General features: G+C 43.5%; 1 protein-coding gene across 1 annotated transcript in view; it reads right to left on the reverse strand.

The window, feature by feature from the left end:
* The window catches only part of wwp2 (WW domain containing E3 ubiquitin protein ligase 2), a 202,813-nt gene extending 196,871 nt beyond the window's left edge, over window positions 1-5,942 (reverse strand). Inside the window, exon 1 of the mRNA XM_072595995.1 lies at window positions 5,904-5,942. The gene's annotated coding sequence lies outside the window, so the exon portion shown is untranslated. The remainder of the gene's footprint in view (window positions 1-5,903) is intronic.
* Between the last annotated feature and the right edge of the window lie 11,210 nt (window positions 5,943-17,152).

The raw sequence follows: 17,152 nt of genomic DNA on the forward strand, positions 1-17,152 counted from the left end.
ATACATAGTCCAAAGATATCACCTCTGAACTCTGTGTCACCAATTTCTCCTTAATTAATTTCAGTGGTCCTCTCACATCATATCCAAACACTAATCCTATTGAACTGAATTTAGTTGATTAATTCAGTACATCCCTAATTGTGGAAAATACAAACAGAATTCCTTTATCCCATTCATTTGGACGATCTTACCTATAAGCCCTCACAAGATCTTTAAAGTTTGATGCCACCACTCAAATGCTCCCTACGATTCTGGGTGGTATGTATTGGATCTGAATTGTTTTATTTCTAAGCTGTCCAAAACTTTCTTGAATAATTTTGATGTAAAATTTGACCCTTGACTTGATTGTATCTCTGAGTAGTCCATATCTAGGTAAAAAAAATTTGAATAACTCTTCTACAATTCTTTTAGTCGTGAAACTGCGCAATGGATTGGCCTCTGGAAATCTCGTAAAGGCATCTATTAGAGTTAACAAATGCTGATTCCCATTTTTTGTTTGGAGGTAGGGGTCCTACGCAATCAATTCAGAATCTTGTAAAACGTTCTTCGAATGTGAGAATTGGTATTAAGGATGCTGATTTATCACAGCCTGAGGATTTCCAATTACCTGACAAAGCACGTCCAGCAAAAGTCAACCACATCCTTAAGCAGTTTAGGCCAATAAAAATGTTTTTTGTATTTTGACTTGAAATCTCCTTATTCCCAAATAACCTTCTATTGGTATTTTGTGTGCTACCCAAAACCTCCTTCTCTGTAACTCACCACTACCTAACCTGATGAATTTCTGTGCATTTTTCATCCACCTGAATATGATAGTCTTCATTTCCTCATCAAGATTTCAGTTTTAAGATAATAACATTCTGGGATACATGTAGATTCTTATGTACGGTTTTTAATGCAACCATTTCATTTTTTCATCTTTCTCTTCTGATTCAGCTAATTTGCCCGAACTAAAAATATCCACTTTGCCCTCCACTCATTCTTGTTTTTTTCCTCAACCAACTGATCAAACAGTTTCTGATAAACTGAACTTCAACTTCCTTATTTTTATTCCTTGATTTCCCCTTCTGCTTCAATCTGTGGCTTTGTGACCTGGTTACCACAGAGTCAGGTAAAATGCCAGAATATACTTTCTGTAACACCTCAATTGCATGAGTTTCCACTGTTTTTTCAACCACACTAGGCGTCACTTCCATCTGTGATCCAACAATATCATTACCAAGGATAAACTGTATTTCCGGAATGGAGAATTTCTCTCCTACTCCAACCACCATTTCACCACGTTTCACTGGAATCTCAAACCTCGCTTTATATAATGGAACTCTGCTCTTCTCACCATGAATTCCTCATATCGCTACCCTATCTTGCAATTCTCCTTCTGAATTAAGTAACTCATGTCTCAAAGACTGGCTTACTGCCATATCTCAAAATCTTAATTTCTTTATCTACGCCTGCCAGAATGCAAATAAACCTTACTCATTCAAATAAATTCTTTCAAGAAAGCTGGCATCTCCTTCTCAACAAACCCTGACCAGGTTGCACATTCTTTTGCAACTTTTTAGCTTCACTGTGCTTTCCTTTACCAACAACAAAATTTACTGACTTATCCTGTTTGCCCACATTCATCTTTCCAGTGCTTTCTCTAAATCACGAACATTGTGACTTCATTTGGCCTTTTTTATTGCAGTGAAAACACGTGAGCTTTTTTTACTTCTATTTCCCCCTCATGGGTTTCCTTTTTACCATGTGGTAAACTATCTTCAAAGAGATCTCCTTTTCCCTGACCACATGAGGATTTCTCTTTTCCCCAGTTTTTATCCTTCATAAATTGAAATAATGCAATGGATGCAGGATCAGTTGTTAATTTTAGATATGAGACACATATTGTTGTTAACACTTGTATTGAATCATAGAATCACTACAGTGCACAAAAGAGTATATTAGGCCAATCAAATCTACACCAAGCTCCAAAAAGCATTCCACCCAAACCCAGCGCCCAACTCTATCCTTGAAACCCTTCATTTACCATGGCTAATCCACCTAGCCTACACCCCTGGATACTATAGACAATTTAGCACAGCCAGTCAATCCACATAACCTGCACGTTTGGATTATTAAGAGAAACTGAAGCACCTGGCAGAAACTCCCAGAGCCACGGAAGAACATGCAAACTCCACACAGTCACCAAAGGCTGAAATCGAACCCAGGTCCCTGGAACTATGAGGGAACAGTGCTAGCCACAGCACCACCATGTCATAAAGCAAAGGTATTAAGGAATATGAGCAGACTTTTGGATTTAAGCCACAGATCAGCCATGACTTCACTGAATGGTAGAACAGCTTGATGAATGAATTGCCTACTCCTGTTCCTATAAAAATAAATTTTAAAAATAGAGTTCCTAACTACAATATTAAAAAAAAGCTTTTCTTTAATGCTTCATGTCAAGAATTATGTACAATTCATTTTCTCTGTATTCACTGATCTTACTGACACTTTCCTTTTGTTGTATGTTAAATATTCTAGGCTACAAGAGCTCTCTTTTGCTTGGGAAGCCAACGTGCCATGTGAAGTACAGAAACATCTTAAGTGTAACAGTATGTATAAGAATCCACATTTCAATAAAATGCTGTTCCAATTGTATCAAATCTTCACAATTATCACAAGGAAGATAGGTAATCCAACATCTTTCTGACAATAAGTACATACATACAAATTAAATATTCACAAATTGGAAACTTAACAGAGTCATATAGAGATGGACAGAACAGAAACAAGACCCTTCGGTTCAACTCGTACATGCCAACCAGATACTCTAAATTAATCCAGTCCCATGTGCCAGCACTTGGTCCATATTCCTCTAAAACCTTTCGATTCATATACCCATCCAGATGCAATTGTACCAGCCACCACCACTTCCTCTGGCAGTTCATTTCACACATGCAACACCTACTGTGTGAAAACATTGTCTCTTAGGTCCCTTTTAAATCTTTCCCCTTTCACCCTAAACCTGCGACCTCTCATTCTGGACTCCCCCACCCCAGGAAAAGAAAACCTTGCCTATTTACCCTATCCACGCCCCTCATGATATTATAAACAACAATAAGGTCACCCCTCATCCTCCGACGCTCCAGGCAAAACAGCCCCAGCCTTTTCAGCCTCTCCCTTTAGCTCAAATCCTCCAAACCTGGCAACATTCTTGTAAACCTTTTCTGAACCTTTTCAAGTTTCACAACATCATTCCCATAGGAGGGAGACCAGAACAGCGCACAATATTCCAAACGTGGCCTCACCATATCCTATACAACTGCAACATGACCTTGCATATCCTAGACTCAATGCTCGGACCAATAAAGAAAAAGCATACTAAATGCCTTCTTCACTATTCTATCTACCTGCAACTCCATTTTCAAGGAGCTATGAACCTGCACTCCAAGGTCTCTTTGTTCAGCAACACTACCCAGGACCTTACTATTAAGTGTACAAGTCTTGCCCTGATTTTCCTTTCCAAAATGCAACACCTCACATTTATCTAAATGAAACTTCATCTGCCACTCTTCAGCCCATCTGGTCAGGAATGCCGTTGTATTCGGAGGTAACCTTCTGCACTGTCCAGTACACCTCCAATTTTGGTGTCATCTGCAAACCTAGTAACTATACCACCTATGTTCATATCCAAATCATTTATATAAATGATGAAAAGTCACCACCACCCTGTCTTGTTCCTTCAAGTCAGTTCTGTATCCAAACAGCTAGATCTCCGCATATTCCATGAGATATAACTTTGCTAACTAGTCTACCATGAGGAACCTTGTTAAAACCCTCACAGAAGTCCATATAGATCACGTCCACTGCTCTGCCCTCATCAATTCTCTTATTTAAAAAACAACGCCACCAGGTTATGTAGAACCACCTGATGAAGGAGCATTGCTCCGAAAGCTAATGCTTCCAAATAAACTATGGGCCTATAAACCTGGTGTGGTGCGATTTTTAACTTTGTCCACCCCAGTCCAACACTGGTCCCTCCACATCATGTCAATCAATTTAGTGTGACAGTATTTCCCACACACAAAGTCATGTCAGCTATCCCTAATCAGTTCTTGACTTTCTAAATACTTGTAAATCCTGCCCCTCAGGGTTTCCTCTAATAACGCACCCAACACTGATGTCAGGTTCACTAGTCTATAGTTCCCTGACTTTTCCTTACCACCGGTTTTAAAATAGTGACACCATGTCAGTCAACCTCCAGTCATCCAGCATCCCTCTTGTGACTATCAATAATACAAATATCTCAGCAAGGGGCCCAACATTCATTTCCCTGGCTTGCCACAGAGCTCTAGGGTACACCTGATCAAGTCCAGGCTTTACAACATTCAGCACCTCCTCTTCTGTATTATGGACATTTTTCAACAAGTCACCATCTATTTCCCCACATTGTATAATCTTCCCTGTCATTCTCCACAGTAAACACGGATGCAAAACACTCATTTAGCATATCCCCCATCCCCTGTGGTTTCACACAAAGGCTGCCTTTGGGGAAGCCCTTTATCTCTCCCAAGTTACCCTTAATGTGTTTATAAAATCATTTTGGATTCTCATGAATACTCACTACAAAATTCCTCCACTATCCATCAATCAGCATAAACGGTGAGGTGTGTCTTATGCAGTAAACTTATGCAGTGTGTCGGGTACTTTCAGTTTTGCATCAATAGTAAACAAGAGCCTGGAATTTCCTGAATAGGCATGATCAAATCCTCGATCCAAAAATGCAGCCATTCTCGCTGACGCACACCGATTTATCGCTGAATCTCAGAATACACAAACAAAGTGGGCATAAACCAAATCAGAAACTATGATGAGCAGCATTTTTTTCTCTTTATTAACGTTTTAACTGATTCAGACGCCATTTAGTTGAATCTACAGGCAGGGGTAAGTTTTTCCCGTTTTTACAAAGACGCATTAAACATAAAGACTACGCTGATTTAAAAAAAACTCAATTACAATAAAACTGAACCTGAAAGTCTGGCCATGATTTGCAGAAAGCCTCCGGGCAGGCGAACGGGAAGGAACCTTATACTGTATGTAGAAAAAAAAAGCTCTCCAACTTTGAGACGAGGCCTGTTAGATAATAATAACTACTGCGGTAGGGAAGCCAGGGAGATTTGGCTATAACAAATTTATATATGCAATTCAGTTACGACCAAAACTCCAACCTTGATTAAAGACTGCGGTAGGCTTTACCCAAGTTGTGGGGTACAGGTCCCTGGATATAAATACAGCGCATTAAGCTATGAACAAGTTCCCAAAGGAAGGGAGAACTCCTTCCTTCAGGCGGCTAATACCATCCTGACAGTCAGTCAGTCTGGATTCAGGCAAAAGCAAAACACAAACTGTATGGACATGCACCCAAATCAATCCCTCTCCAGCTTCGGGGGGGGAAGTAAAACTATTTAAGAGCCTGCACCCAGCATTTTAAACATTCATCATGAAATCTCATTAAACATTGAAATCTCTACACGAGTGTTATCTTGACATTTCAAGTCCGACGTGTCATCTAATGTAAGGCAGGTTAAGCGAATTTTCTGGAAAGTGGAATGTGAAGGTGCCCAGTGTTCCAGCAGCTTCCTGGGTCTGCGTTCAAAGATCTGAAGACGGAAGAGGTGAACCATCCTCCCCCCCACGGGCAGCTGCCCCAACAACCCGCTGTTTGTATTTATCACCGACTGGAAACCCTGAACAAGTGACAGCGCTCCGGGCTTCGCTCGGTCAAACCCACAGCCCACCTGCGACCTCGCACCGTGCGCTCTAAAACCATTAATTAAACCAATTACTGTTAAAGGGCCAAGCCCCCACCCCCCTCCCCATTAATAAATAGTCACATCAGCGGCCATCAGCCACCACTTTACCTCAATCGTCGCTTCCACTTCCACCTCCACTGTCAGCTGACTTGTCACCTGACCGGAAGTCGTTCTGCACCCTAGCAACATCAAGGTTCAGACTGGAGCCAGGCCTTGGTAACCACATTGTTTGACCCACCTGAGCCTGATCAATGTCTTCCCTTATTGAAGGAGTTGAACTTAACACCTCGACAAGTGTCTTAGTCAACTTTGTGATAATTTGCTTTAAAAATGTCGCTAGCGAGTGGAATCCTGTACCATGTAGTGGAAAACTTAGCATTGTGATGCCCTGCCAATGCTTTACAACAAATCGATGATTGTTGAAGTGCAGGTATGACTGTTATATAGACAAGTGTTGCGGCAAAACTGCACATTGCCTCGGCTGGACAGAAAAATCAATGACCAGTTACTCAGATTTGGAGATGCTGGTGTTGGACCGGAACGGACACACAAAAAATCACACAACACCAGGTTATGGTCCAACAGGCTTAATTGGAAGCACTAGCTTTTGGGGCGTTGCCCCTTCGCCAGGTGGTTGTGGAGGACACAGATGTTGACAAAATGAATTCAAACAGGAACATTGGCAAATTTGCTGGAAAAACTGACATAAAAGCAAAATGCTGTTGATGTTGGAAATCTGAAACAAACACAAAAGACTGGGAAAAATTCAGCAGGTCTGGCAGCATCTATAGAAAGTAAACATTGAGATATAACTCTTCTTCAGAACTTTTCCAAGTCCAATATGACTCTTTCAGTTCTGAAGCCATATTAGACTTGAAATATTAACTCTTTCACTTCCAATGTTTGTTACAGCTAGTGCTTCCAATTAAACCTGTTGGACTATAACCTGGTGTTGTGCAATTTTTAACTTTGTACACCCCATTCCAACACCAGCATCTCCAAATCATGTTACAGACAAACAACACAGCCTTCAGGACTCATAATCCTGATCGCAGAGAACAGTGTCTGCTGCCCTAATTGTACTATCCCCAATTACAAACACAATAAGATGGCAGCAGAGTAAGTCACTCCAGCTGCAGCTCTGCTGTTCATAGAGTCACAGAGCTGTGCAGATCAAAATAACTTGGAAGCTTGAGGAAAAATTGTGCCATTCTCCCAGATCCCTGGGGATTTATTTGCAGGTATAGGTAATGTTTTCAATGTTGCCTATACCTGCATTCTTGGTGACTTGTGGATGTGTAATAAGAAGGGATCAGAAAACAAAGGGCTCCTCCTATGCCCCCCAGATTTTTACACCACCATCGAGCATCAGGCCTTTTTGTCCACAACAGTCACTAAACTGATTTCATCTAGTGATCTCCCCACTAAGCATGTTCCCCCACCCACAAGTGCCAGCAGGTTTATAGTCCCCCAATCCCATATAGCTCGTTTCTATCTCCTTCCCAAAATCCACAACAGGACTGCCCAGGCAGAACCATTGTATCTGCCTGCTTGTGCCCCACAAAATTCATCTCTTTGTGCCTCGACTCAAATTTTTTTCTCACTCTATCCATTTTCTTCCCATTTACATCTGCAATTCTTCTGATGCTTTATGTCAGTTTTAGAATTTCCAGTTCATGGGCTCCATCTGCCACCTCTTTGCCAGGGGCATGCAATCCCCTTACATATCCATCTTCCATCAGTCATCATGATTTGGAGGTTCCAGTGTTGACTGGGGTGTGCAAAGTTAAAAATCACAAAACACCAGGTTATAGTCCAACAGGTTTATTTGAAAGCTAGTGCTTCTGAAAGCTAGTGTTTCCAAATAAACCTGTTGGAGTATAACCTGGTGTTGTGTGATTTTTAACTTTGTACATCTTCCATTAGGGTGGTCTCGACGCTGTCCACTTCTTTCTGGACAAAGGTCTTGAACTCTGTCCCCATCGACCACCACCTTCCTCCGCCTGGCTGGGCTTGTCCATACTTTGAACAATTTCTCCTTTAGCTCCTCTCACCTTCTTCAGATCAAAGGTGTAGCCATGGCTACTCACTTGGGCCCAGTTATGCCTGTCTCTTGACAGCAGATGTGGAACATGTCTTGTTCCGATCCTACTCAGGTTCCTCTCCACAACTCTTTCTCTTGCTCCACTCTCTCTTTCTGAGTGAGAAAAATTTATCTATTTCAATTTCCAATTTCCATCATGCTCTCACCTCCTGGTTCATCTCTGACTGCAAACCTCCCCCCCCCCACCCCACCCCACCCCATTCCTCAACATATCTGTTTCCATTTCTGCGGATAGTCTGGCCACCAATATCCACTACGCACTGACTGACCCCTATAGTTACCTGGACTATACGTCGTCTCACCCTGCTTCCTGCAAAGATTCCATTCCATTCTCTATCTCTATCACATCTATCCTGACGATACCAGCTTTCACAAAGGGGCCTCCAAAATGTTCATCTTTTTCTACATTCGGCCCTCACCCCTTGTCTTCCCTCCCACAGCACTAATAGGGTCACCCTGGTCTTCACTTACCACCCCATATTCAAAAGATCATGAGACACCTCCAGCAGGATGCCACCACTGGACATATATTGCCCTTGCCTCCATTGTCAGCCTTCCACAGGAACTATTCTCTCTGGGACACCTTGGCCCAATTCTCCACTCATAATGCCTCCCCATATTTCCACTGCAGCTTCGCATGCAATTGCAGAAGATGTAACACCTGCCCATCTACTTCCTTGCTCCTCAATATGCAAGGCCCCAGACACATTTTCCGGGTGAAACAGCAATTTACCTGCACTTCACTCAGTCTAGTTTACTATGTTTGCTGCTCTCATTGTGATCTCAATACTGGGAGAGAAAACGCAAACTGAGCAATGGCTTTGCAGAACACTTATATTCTATCCGCAAAAATGACCCTGAGCTTTCAGTTGCCTGCCATTTCAATACACCAACATGTTTCCTGATCAATGTCCCTGTCTCAGGCTTGCTGCAGTGCTTCCCTGAAGCTCAGCACAAGCTTGAAGAACAGAATCTCATTTGCCGTTTGGAGACCTTGCACCTTCAGGACTTTATACTGGATTAGTGGTGCTGGAAGAGCACAGCAGTTCAGGCAGCATCCAACGAGCAGCGAAATCAACGTTTCGGGCAAAAGCCCTTCATCAGGAATAAAGGCAGTGAGCCTGCAGCATGGAGAGATAAGCTAGAGGAGGGTGGGGGTGGGGAGAGAGTAGCATAGAGTACAATGGGTGAGTGGGGGAGGAGATGAAGGTGATAGGTCAAGGAGGAGAGGGTGGAGTGGATAGGTGGAAAAGAAGATAGGCAGGTCGGACAAGTCAAGGAGACAGTAACTGAGCTGGAAGTTTGAAACTAGGATGAGGTGGGGGAAGGGGAAATGAGGAAGCTGTTGAAGTCCACATTGATGCCCTGGGGTTGAAGTGTTCCGAGGCGGAAGATGAGACGTTCTTCCTCCAGGCGTCTGGTGGTGAGGGAGCGGCGGTGAAGGAGGCCCAGGACCTCCATGTCCTCGGCAGAGTGGGAGGGGGAGTTGAAATGTTGGTCCACGGGGCGGTTTGGTTGATTGGTGCGGGTGTCTCGGAGATGTTCCCTAAAGCGCTCTGCTAGGAGGCGCCCAGTCTCCCCAATGTAGAGGAGACCGCATCGGGAGCAACGGATACAATAAATGATATTAGTGGATGTGCAGGTGAAACTTTGATGGATGTGGCAGGCTCCTTTAGGGCCTTGGATAGAGGTGAGGGAGGAGGTGTGAGCACAGGTTTTACAGTTCCTGCGGTGGCAGGGGAAAGTGCCAGAATGGGAGGGTGGGTCGTAAGGGGGTGTGGACCTGACCAGGTAGTCACGGAGGGAACGGTCTTTGCGGAAGGTGGAAAGGGGTGGGGAGGGAAATATATCCCTGGTGGTGGGGTCTTTTTGGAGGTGGCGGAAATGTCGGCAGATGATTTGGTTGATGCGAAGGTTTGTAGGGTGGAAGGTGAGCACCAGGGGCATTCTGTCCTTGTTACGGTTGGAGGGGTGGGGTCTGAGGGCGGAGGTGTGGGATGTGGACGAGATGCGTTGGAGGGCACCTCTAACCACGTGGGAAGGCCCCGTAATTACACCGGCACCACTCCCCACCTCTTCCTCCGCTACATTGATGACTGCATTGGCGCCACCTCGTGCTCCCGCGAGGAGGTTGAGCAATTCATCAACTTCACCAACACATTCCACCCTGACCTTAAATTTACCTGGACCATCTCTGACACCTCGCTCCCCTTCCTGGACCTCTCCATCTCCATTAGTGACGACCGACTTGACACTGACATTTTTTACAAACCCACCGACTCCCATAGCTACCTGGATTACACCTCTTCCCACCCTATCTCTTGCAAAAATGCCATCCCGTATTCCCAATTTCTCCGCCTCCGCCGTATCTGCTCCCAGGAGGACCAGTTCCACCATAGAACACACCAGATGGCCTCCTTCTTTAGAGACCGCAATTTCCCTTCCCACGTGGTTAGAGATGCCCTCCAACGCATCTCGTCCACATCCCGCACCTCCGCGCTCAGACCCCACCCCTCCAACCGTAACAAGGACAGAACGCCCCGGTGCTCACCTTCCACCCTACAAACCTTCACATCAACCAAATCATCTGCTGACATTTCCGCCACCTCCAAAAAGACCCCACCACCAGGGATATATTTCCCGCTCCACCCCTTTCCGCCTTCCGCAAAGACCGTTTCCTCCGTGACTACCTGGTCAGGTCCACATCCCCCTACGACCCACCCTCCCATTCTGGCACTTTCCCCTGCCACCGCAGGAACTGTAAAACCTGTGCCCATACCTCCTCCCTCACCTCTATCCAAGGCCCTAAAGGAGCCTTCCACATCCATCAAAGTTTCACCTGCACATCCACTAATATCATTTATTGTATCCGTTGCTCCCGATGCGGTCTCCTCTACATTGGGGAGACTGAGCGCCTCCTAGCAGAGCGCTTTAGGGAACATCTCCGAGACACCCGCACCAATCAACCAAACTGCCCCGTGGTCCAACATTTCAACTCCCTCTCCCACTCTGCTGAGGACATGGAGGTCCTGGGCCTCCTTCACCGCCGCTCCCTCACCACCAGACGCCTGGAGGAAGAACGTCTCATCTTCCGCCTCGGAACACCAACTCCAGGGCATCAATGTGGACTTCAATAGCTTCCTCATTTCCCCTTCCCCCACCTCATCCTAGTTTCAAACTTCCAGCTCAGTAACTGTCTCCTTGACTTGTCCGGACTTCTTTTCCACCTATCCACTCCACCGTCTCCTCCTTGACCTATCACCTTCATCTCCTCCCCCACTCACCCATTGTACTCTATGCTACTCTCTCCCCACCCCCACCCTCCTCTAGTTTATCTCTCCACGCTTCAGGCTCACTGCCTTTATTCCTGATGAAGGGCTTTTGCCCGAAATGTCGATTTCACTGCTCGTTGGATGCTGCCTGAACTGCTGTGCTCTTCCAGCACTACTAATCCAGTATTCCATTCTCATTAGCTTGGCTTGGAAGTTCTTATCATGGTAACGGTTTTCTGCAGTGGTCAGACACTTGGCTGACCAATTAAAATCAAATGATTGTTTGGAAACCTTACATACAGTTGGCAAGCCACACAGATAAAAATGTGGATATTGAGAAGGAAATAAATGTATTCTTTATTCTACAATATATTCAAAACTAGTCCATAGTTCTTTCAGTAATAACTTCTGTAAATATTCTAACTCAATACACTACTCGGCCTTTCATTTCCTCCTAGGTAATTAACATACTTAGAGTTCGCTTGTAATGCTAGTTGTATATTACTACAAAATAGAAGAAATTTGCACTGATGGGATAACTGCACTGAACCAACGGTGTGTTTGCTACGTACACTGCTAGTGCATTCTGTAGGTACGAGATTGACATAGTATGGAGCCAGAATTGAAAAATGTGGTGCTGGAAAAATGTGGTGCGGATTCCTGAAGAAAGGCTTACGCCCGAAATGTCGATTCTCCTGCTCCTCGGATGCTGCCTGGCCTGCTGTGTTTTGCCAGCATCACATTTTTCAACTCTGGTAATCCAGCATCTGCAATCCTCACTTTCTCATAGTATGGAGTCATAGTAACATGGGCACTGTCTTGATTGATCGATGCAGACAACCATGACATGCCATCTGGCTTTGTGTCTGCTCCAAATAGGAAGTCAAGACAGAAGTATAATGAATGTTTAGGCTCTGGCTAAGGCAGCAAAGTGCCAAAACACAAGGCAAGGCAGGAGTGTTTTGAGCATCGAATTAAGCACAAAATAAATGGGAACAAAGAGAGAGCAAGCAACCCTGAGATGCATCCAGTCCAATCCATGAGACAGCTGCTTGTCCCTGTGCTTAAAATGTCTTTGGAGCAGCATGGGAACTTAGAAATGAGAATATATCATTCAGCTCTTCGAGACTGCCTCACCATTCAGTACGATCATGGCTGATCATCCGACAGTTTACCCTAATCCCATTTTCTCTCCATGCCCTTTGATTCTTAGTTCTAAGAACTATGTCTGACTCCTACTTGAAAACATTCAATGTTTTGGCCTCAACTGCTTTCTGTGTCACAGAATTCCACAGGCTCACTTCTCCTTGATTGAAGAATTTTCTCCTCATCTCAGCTCTAAATGACCTACCCTATATCAATAAATGATCCCTAAGTCTGGAATCCCTGGTCAATGGGAATGTCATTCCTGTGTTTACCCTATTTAGTCCTGTTAGAACTTCACTACCCACTCCAATTCTTCCGGAGTCCTAACCGATTCAGTAATCCGGGCTCTCTTTATTTACAAGTGCGACCATTCACAGTCTGGAAAACTTTAGTTACACTCCCTCCATAGCCAGAACCACCTTTCTCAGATAATAGAGTCAGAGAGATGTACAGCATGGAAAGAAACCCTTCAGTCCAACTTGTCCATTCTGACCGAATATCCTAAATTAATCTAGTCCCATTTGCCAGCACTTGGTGCATATCCCTCTGAACCCTCCCTATTCATGTACCCATCCAAATGCCTCTTAAATGTTGTAATTGTACCAGCCTCCACCACCACCTCTGGCAGCTCATTCCATACACGCATCACCTTCTGCATGAAAATGTTGCCCCTGAGGTCTCTTTTAAATCTTTCCCCTCTCACCCTAAACTTCTGCCCTCTAGATCGGGACTGCCCCAAACCAGGGAAAAGACCTTATCTATTTATCCTATCCATGCCCCTCAGGATGTTATAAATATCTAAATGTGAAAAAAACTTCACACAATACTCCAGGTATGGTCTCACCAAGGTCTGTACAATTGCAACAAGATGTTCTGGTTCCTGTATTCAAATCTTCTTGCTATGAAGGCCAACAGAACATTTGTCTTCTTCGTCACCTGTTGAGTGTGTACTTGCTTTATTGAATGTACAAGGACATCAGTTCTCATTGGACCCTTTCCCAATCTATTGCCATAAAATCCATACAGTATGGAATCAAGTCATTCAGCCCCTCGGGGCCACACCAATCCTCCGAAGAGCATCCCACCCCTATCCCTGCATTTCCCATGGCTAATCCATTTAATCTGCTCATTCCTGGACACTATGGCCAATCAACCTAATCTGCACATCTTTGGACTGTGGGAGGAAACTGGAACACCTGGAGGAAACCCATGCAGACATGGGGAGAACGTGAAAACTCCACACTGACAGTTGCCAGAGGCTGGAATCGAACATTGACCCTGGCACTGTGAGGCAGCAGTGCTAACCGCTGAGCCACTGTGCCGCCATTCAGATAATAATCTGCTACCAAAATGGATAATCTCATATTTATCCACATTATACTTTATCTGTCCTGCATTTGTCCACTAACTCAACTTGTCCAAATCACACTGAAGCATCTTTACATGCTCCTTCCTCACAGTTCACCCTCCTACCCAGCTTTGTATCATCTGCAAAGTTGGAGATATCACATATTTGTTCCCTCATCTTAATCATTAATATATTATGAAAAGCTAGAATCCAAGATCTGATCCCTGCAATAGCCTACCAGTACTGTCTGCCACTCGGAAAAAGACCCATTTGTTTTTATGCTTTGTTTCCTGTCTGCTAAGCAATTCTCTACCCATGTCCGTATTCTACCCCCAAACCCATGTGCTTTAATTTTACATGTTAATCTCTAATGTGGGACCTTATTGAAAGTCTTTTGAAAGCCCTAGTAAACGATAACCATTGGTTCATCCCTCTTTTCAATTCTAATAGTTACATCGGAATAGAAAGTACTGGCCTAATGGTAAGATTATTGGTAGGGTGGATGAGCAGAGAAATCTCTGTATCCATGTGCATAGATCCCTGAAAGTTGCCACCAGGTTGATAGGGTTGATTCGTATGGTGTGTACGTTTTTATTGGTAAAGGGATTGATTTTCGGAGCCATGAGGTCAAGTTGCAGCTGTACAAAACTCTGGTGCAGCCGTGCTTGGAGTATTGCATACAGTTCTGGTTGCCGCATTATTGGAAGGACATGGAAGCATTGGAAAGGAGTCCAATGAATCAAGGTGTTGCCTGGTATGGAGGAAGGTATTACAAGGAAAAGCTGAGGGACTTCAGGCTGTTTTTGTTAGAGAGAAGAAGGTTGAAAGATGACTTAATTAAGACAAACAAGATGAACAGAGTTAAAAATCACATAACACCAGGTTATAGTCCAACAGGTTTAATTGGAAGCATACTAGCTTTTGGAGCGACGCTCCTTCATCAGGTGATAGTCACCTGATAGTCAGGTGATAGTGATCAAATTACCACATTTGAAGCAAAACGCAATTTATTCTTACACTGTAGTTAAAATACAACAAAAGAAAGAAGAGATTGGAATAATTAATCTATTGGAAAACTTAACAGAATAATAGATTATTTAACTACTAAACAGTAACTGTTCCAATATAGTCACACGTCACAAACACATCCCCGGCAAAGGCAAATTCAGCAAAATCACTTGCCTCACAGGCAATTCTCCAGTCCAGAGGAAAAGGAAAAATATCAAGAGAAAACAGAGAGAGAGAGAGAGAGTGTATGTGTGTGTATGTGTGTGTGTGTATGTAGATAGCAGGGAGCAATGTAGTGCAGCTTCCAAACGCAACTTCAAGACCCCAGCAACACCTGCTACTGAAAATCTATAACTAAAAATCTTAGCTTGCCCCACCCAGTCATATTACTTCTATTGTTCCAACTTAAAGAAAAACCTAAGGCCTCAGAAGCTGTTTACTTGATGGGCTTTCAATAGACAGATCAAATCTCTGCCTTAAAACCTCTCTTCGAAAAAATCAGGACAAAATATACCTCTTAAAGCCATAGTACTGCCAAATATTCATAAAACCATACTGACTCTATCTGATACTATCACTATTTTCCAAGTGCTTTGCTGTTAAAATTTTGTGATGGACTCTATCATTTCCTTATTCTGATGTCAAGTCAACCAGTCTATTATTCCCTGTTTTCTCACTACCACCTTTTTAAAACAGATTGCAGAGGAATTGTTTCAAAGTGTATAGAATCTTAAAAGATAACTACCAATGCATCCAATATTTCTAGGGCCATTTTGTTAAGTACTCTTCAATGTAGCATTCCAGTGAAATGTGCCAGTGCACTCCAAAGTGTAAAATTGAAGTGCTGAATCACAGAGCAAATGCATCGGAAATTTGCCATGATGATACAGTGAGACTGGTATGTTTCTGATGCCAAGGTCTATGGTCTGAGGGGTGAGTGTCATCTCTGCCCATAGCACCAACATCTCAAGGCATGGTCTATGTGCCCATGATATAGATCTAGAGGAGCAAGGTCACCAGGAAAGCACTTTGACTTTTACATTGGGGACTGTCACCGTCTACTTCTTAGTCTTCCACCAGTGGATGGAAGAATGGGTAATTGCACTTCAATACAATTATATACAATATAATTCAATACAACACAAGAACAGGCCCTTTGGCCCACCAAGCTTACGCCAATTCCTAATGCTTATTTTGATCTGCTACTTATTGCCCATGCACAGTTCCTATCCCCCTGTTCACTTCCTGTTCATGTGTCTACCATGATACACTTTAAATGTTGCTAACGTGTCTACTTCCCCCACCTCCATGGCAGTGCATTTCGGGCACCCACCACTCTCTGTGGGTGCCTGAAAAAAAATTTCCTTGCATTTCTCCCCTAATCTTTCCCCCTCCCACCTTGAACCTGTGCTCTCTTGCACTTGACCTGTCCACCCTAGAAAAAAAAAGCCTTTGGCTATCCACCCTATCTATGCTTCTCGTAACTTTGTAGATCTGTATCAACCTCGGTCTTTCCAGTGAAGACAATTCAACTTTATCCAACCTCTGTTCATAACTTAAAGCCTCCAGACCAGACAATATCCTGGTACCTTCTCTGCACCCTCTCCAAAGCATCCATATCCTTATTGTACCAGAACTGTACACAATATTCCAAATGTGGCCTCACTAAAATTTTGTACAGCTGTAACATAAGTTGCCAACTTTTATACTCAATGCCCCAGCCAATGAAGGTTAGCATGCTGTATATGCCTTTTTGACCACCTTCTCTGGAAGTGGCAATGCATCTAGATATTTGTTGACCTGTACGCCCAGATCCCACTGAAAGTTAATGTGCACACCCAGATCCCACTGTATGTCAATTAGAGAGATTATAAGCAATTATGTTAATGAGGAGAGATTAACTAGTAATGATATGCTAATAGGCCACATTACTCATTGGTGAGAATCTCTTCTTGCTGTTTTGCATTTAGCTAGAAAATTAGATTATTTGGTCTCGAGGCCAAAAAGCTCCTTATTGGCCATCTCATGCAATTTTCTTGCCATGGCCCGGGTTATTGAAAGGCTGAGAAGATTCCACCCTAACTATTGTTTTCTCATCTTGAGGCTTTCCACACTTAAAGCTTTTTTTTAAACAGCCTTGCATCAGTTAACCCAGAGCATATTCAGGATCAAACCTTGAACCTTCCTGATCTATATATTGAGGAGACATGGGTGAAAGAACAACACAACTTATATTTATGATGCCACAAATAAAACTATGTAAATACTTTACAGGGCATTATAAACGAAAATAGATTTTGTGTCGTGCCTTGAAGAAGGAAGGCAAAATACAATATGAATTTACACTGAACTGTTGGCAGGGTCAATTGTGAAGAGTCTGAGTTGGAAGGTACAATTGGCACCAAACTCTCTTTGTTATAGATGTGGAACCCCTAGGGCTATTGTGAAGAAGGAGAAGGCTGGAGGTGCAACTGCAACT

This window comes from Chiloscyllium punctatum, chromosome 26 (genome assembly GCF_047496795.1).
Source record: "Chiloscyllium punctatum isolate Juve2018m chromosome 26, sChiPun1.3, whole genome shotgun sequence".
Taxonomy (NCBI): Eukaryota; Metazoa; Chordata; class Chondrichthyes; order Orectolobiformes; family Hemiscylliidae; genus Chiloscyllium; species Chiloscyllium punctatum.